Source organism: Bremia lactucae, linkage group LG9 (assembly GCF_004359215.1).
Source record: "Bremia lactucae strain SF5 linkage group LG9, whole genome shotgun sequence".
Taxonomy (NCBI): domain Eukaryota; phylum Oomycota; class Peronosporomycetes; order Peronosporales; family Peronosporaceae; genus Bremia; species Bremia lactucae.
Genome location: NC_090618.1, coordinates 903,895 through 908,810, shown reverse-complemented (window position 1 = coordinate 908,810; position 4,916 = coordinate 903,895).

Below are 4,916 nucleotides of genomic sequence, written 5' to 3'. Positions count from 1 at the left end.
CCCAGCAGGGACCCTGGCATAGCAGCGAGCCATCATATGGCCGCGCTTGCCGCATTTAAAACAGACCACGTCTGCATTGCCCAACTCCATAGGAGTGGCATCTGTCCTCTCGGCCGACGGCTTATACCAAGCTGTCGCCGAGGCACTGTTGTAGGATTGCTCCTCAACTAAGGCAATTTGGATTGCCTCTTCCATCGTCGACGGCACCTTTCTGAAAAGGGCCTGTCGCGATGGGCCATGCCGTAGTCCGTTCATAAACGTGGGCACCTTAATGTGCTCCGGAATCGGACCTACGGTTATGGATGCGGACAGCGAGCGCATCTCTTGCACATACTCTTGCAGAGATCGCTTCGCCTGTCGCGCCCCAAAGAAGCGCGCCTGAAGCAACACTTCGTTGTTCGGCGGCTGGTACATGGCGCGAATCTTATCCTTAAAGATCGCCCATGAGGGGAACGCTTTTCTGTCCGCCATAAGCGCCGAGTAAGCCCACTCTGAGGCCTTACCGCGCAGATGCGACATAGCGTACGACACCATCCGGCTGTCGTCCTCGATGAGCTGGGCGACACCACATTGCTCCACGGCTAAAAGCCAGTGGACAATCGTGTGCGCCGCAGTTCCATCGAACTTGGGCGGGTCCATCCGAATGGGCCTCGGCTGATGCGGCCGGGCAGAGAGCATCTCAACAGTCCTGTTGAGAGCCTCGCTCCGAGCCTGCTCATGCCTCAGCTCATCCTGAGTCTGAGTGACGGACTCCGCCGCAGCATGGCTCTGTGCCTCGGACGCGGCCCTCCGCTGTCCGAGCACAAATGCCTCAAACTGCTCCAACTGAGCAACATGTTGCTCAGGAGGACTACCCAGGAGCCTGGCCAGGGCTTGTTCACCAAGTCCCTGCGCCATTAGCCCTGCCACCTCCCGATGATGTTCGGAGAGGTGGGGAAAATGAGCCCAATCAATGTTGAGGCTCATCCTCACGTACACACGCAGAGATGCGGGTCGTGGGAAGGATTTCAAGTGCTACCAAGTGTAGGCGGGCACGTCGTAATGCGGCCACGCTCTACTTAGCACACACCCTAGCACAGCGAGGAAGCGGTTTGCACCTGCTTCTCTTGCGTGCAGTGAGGTAGTTGTGGTGGGCGCGCAAGCGACCTCACCCAACACACTAAGAACTCTGGTGAAGTGACGTCACGGGAGCGGTAATCCGTCTCCTCGTGCGCACTTACCAAGTAGGTAGTAAATTTCAGACTGATTTATATTTAATAGAATTAAATACAAATACCTATTTTTACCAATTAAAATGATATCTCTATAGATATCATTTAATATGTATTGCGAGCGTATCTTTATAGATACCTCGCGTAACTGATGACGCTAGCCGTCATCATGGATGACGCTGGGCGTCATCCCTCCTAATGTGAATGCACCCATGTGCATCACATCCACAAGGGTTGGTCACAAATGTGCACCACACCCGAGTGTTGGGTCTAATTACTATTATTTAGTAATTGACCATCCCCTTAAGTACCAAATGTACTTAATGGGGACTGTGTAACATTGGGGCAACTCTAGCCCGTTACACTTGCGGTGTCCGTCGAATTAAAGACTTCATCGCGATATCCCACACCACTGTCTACGGTATTCTCACTCAAGTTCGTTTTCTCGCAACGAAACACTTGGCTAGAACAAGTCCATCGACGGTCCGTTCTACGTCGGTTCAAGTGGAACTAACCAAGTCAAAGCATCCCAAGTACTTTCATGAATCTTGTTGCTATGGGCAGAACCAGACGCTCCAGGAACAAATGTGCACCACACCCGAGTGTTGGGTCTAATTACTATTATTTAGTAATTGACCATCCCCTTAAGTACCAAATGTACTTAAGGGGGACTGTGTATCATTAGGGCAACTCTAGCCCGTTACATGTTCAGACGACCAAAGACAATCAAAGAGAACCTGAGCGACAGTTGCTACAACGATGTACCTCGCATCGAGACGCTGCGTTGGCACTGGCAACACGTCCAGGAGGATGATACGCATTGCATCTACTAGCATCAACTTGTTCAATGCTGTCGTCATGGAATTCCTCGTATCCAACGTGCTTCAGATTCGGTAGAAGGCTATTAAGCAGTTTGATCACAAGCTGATTATAACCAACTTGATGCTAAAACGAAACGTCGAGGTGCAGACTATTTTTATTCATCGCTTTCAGACTGAAACACATCCAAAGATTCGAGCTCGACTGTTACAGCTACTGGAACAGTGTTCATTAGACCAAGCAAGTCTCAAAACCCAGACGCGATTACAGACGAAACTCGTATGTTTTAAACATCTTAGCAGGTCCTTGGATCCTCGCACCAGTTAAAGCTGCTAGCCCTTGTGGTTGTCAATTCGACTAGCAAGTTGTCACTATTGACAATATAGCGTTGTGTAAGACTTTGTGCCAAGAAATTGAGCTGCGCTCACACGAATCTCAGCCACTGCTTCTTCGTGAAGCTGCTGCCTCGGCACTTGATGTCAGTGGACTCTTTGTAATGCATAAGGCGGTGCAGGCGCATCATATCGAACGGTTGGAAGACCGTTCGAAGAGTGCGCACTCCTTGTTGGAGTACGAACGGAATTATTACGCTCAGTTTGATGAGCTATCGTCAGCTCATCGCGGTTTCGAGAATCTTTGGACCCGACATGAGAATATCCAGATTCAGCATGAGAAATTTAATTCGTGATCACAAGAAACTTTTAGGTATTCTTGAAAAGGGTGGTCAGATCCGTCCTCGGAAGAAACCGCGTACTGATGGTACGGGCGTAGCCGACCAACATAAAACGAAGGATGCGTTCGCATCCTACGTGGCAATTCTATTGTGTACGCATTGCCTCTGTCTGTGATACAGAACACGGAAAGGCCTTATGAACTTGGGTAGTAGTTTACTGCTACCTACATTAGTGACTACACGCTTAGGTAAGTTTACAGTAGAGAGTAGTACTAGGTCATTAATTTTAAATGAAAGAACGTCTGCTCTTCCATGTTTGTCTGCGTTCCGTTTCTGACGGTCCACTGCGTTAGCAATGAATTTCTGTACGAAACGGATTACTGATTCTCGAGCCAGTAGAAATTCCTCTGCTGACTCATTTATTTTGGCTTTTTCAGTGCACTTTGTGCGGACTACCATGAGATTTTCTCATCTTCGATGTCGATTGCTTCGACATCGACATCATACGTGTCGTTGGTAACTTCGACGCGTGAGAGCATGAGCCAGAAATGGCTTTGCTCGTGGGAGTCCACCTATCTTAAACAAGAGGATCCCTTTAATTGGGTGGGTATGCGTTGTAGACTCATGCACCGAATAATTAATGGCGACTTCGACCATCGGTAAAAACTCGCTCCGATTCGGATACGATTGGACGTAGCCTTGAAGTATCTCTTCAAGGACGTGATTTTTTTTCGTCTAACCATCTGTCTCTGGATGATCAGACGTTGACATAGGCAGCGGTGTTTCGAGAGATCGGAACACGAATTGCCAAACCTCCGACGTGAACTGTGGATCGCTGTCCGAGACCAGTTCAAGGGTAAACCGTGAAGTTCGAATACCGTGTCGATAAAGACACGGGCATAGCCCGGAGCCGTGATTGACTCTGGTACTGCAACAAGATGTACCATCTTGCTGAATCTGTCTGTAAAACCAAGGATTCCATTGGTTTTGTGATCGTCTTCGGATTTTCCGAAGACCAGGTCCACAGACTGCCAACATTTTGCCGGAAGTGGTAGAGATTGGAGAGGTGCAGGATGTCCCATTCACGCATAAGGATCTGACAAAATCCATCCATCAGGTCTATAAGCGAAAACATGGTACTCCTTGACATACCATCTATGATTACGTCTTTTTTAGGTATCGGCGTTTGAGCCGGTACCATTGCAGCATTCAGTTTTTTGAATGCGTGCACTATCCGCCACCCTCCTGTGGCTTTTGCAAACAGAAGGTCGGAGATTTATGTGGGGAGGTTGACTCCCTTACATGGCCCGCTTTTAATCGATCGATAAGGAATTTATCGATCGCAAGTAAATGTTCACAAGGCAGTGGCCACTGCGTCATGACACAGTACTTCGAGCCCGGTTTGAGCTCGATCTCATCTCGAGTGCCTTTATCCTTAGACAACTCGCATGGAACTGTTTTAGGGAATACATCCCTGAATTTTATTAAATCCTTGTATAGAGGATTTGTCTTGAGTGACTTCCAAGATTAAGCAGTATATCTCTCAATCCAAGTCTTCACATTGAGGACACTTTTGTCCATCGATGAGCAGCTGAGAACCCGTTCGTTCTCGGCAAAAAATACCGCTGACCGAATGTCGGTTACGTAGTCGTCCTCTGTGACGAGTACGCAGATCTGCTTGATTTTACCACCATGCAGATCTCTCAAGAACCGCTTAGGTTCTAGGGTTGGTAATTGAGTTATCTCCGAAGTTAACTTCGGAGGCGCATACAGATCAAGAGTAGAAGCGCCTACTCTCGATCCGTCTTTAACCAAGACATTTAATGTCTCGGTTTTTTCCTAAGATTTATCGACAGGCTGCCGAGGGATTAATTCCTCGGGATGGTGAAGTCTAGTCACTTCAGCATTAACTATTTGAGAAGATTTCCCCCTCAAGTACGTGGAGACTTATTCCCTCAACGTCTTCCGAGTGTGATTGCGTTGTCACAGTCGGGTCCTCTACGGTCGACTCTATACTCAACCTAGGAACGTCGTGTTGTCCATTTTGGACAACCGGTATCTTCCTTGAATGTCGCCCGCTAGGCGTACATTCATGTCTCAATCCACTCGACTTATTCTAGTGGTGGACCTTTCACGCTGCCTGTGCATTCGCACAGCTGCCGGCAGCTGACTCGACAGGGTAGTTGGTAATCACACTGTGATCTTGTGAAGTC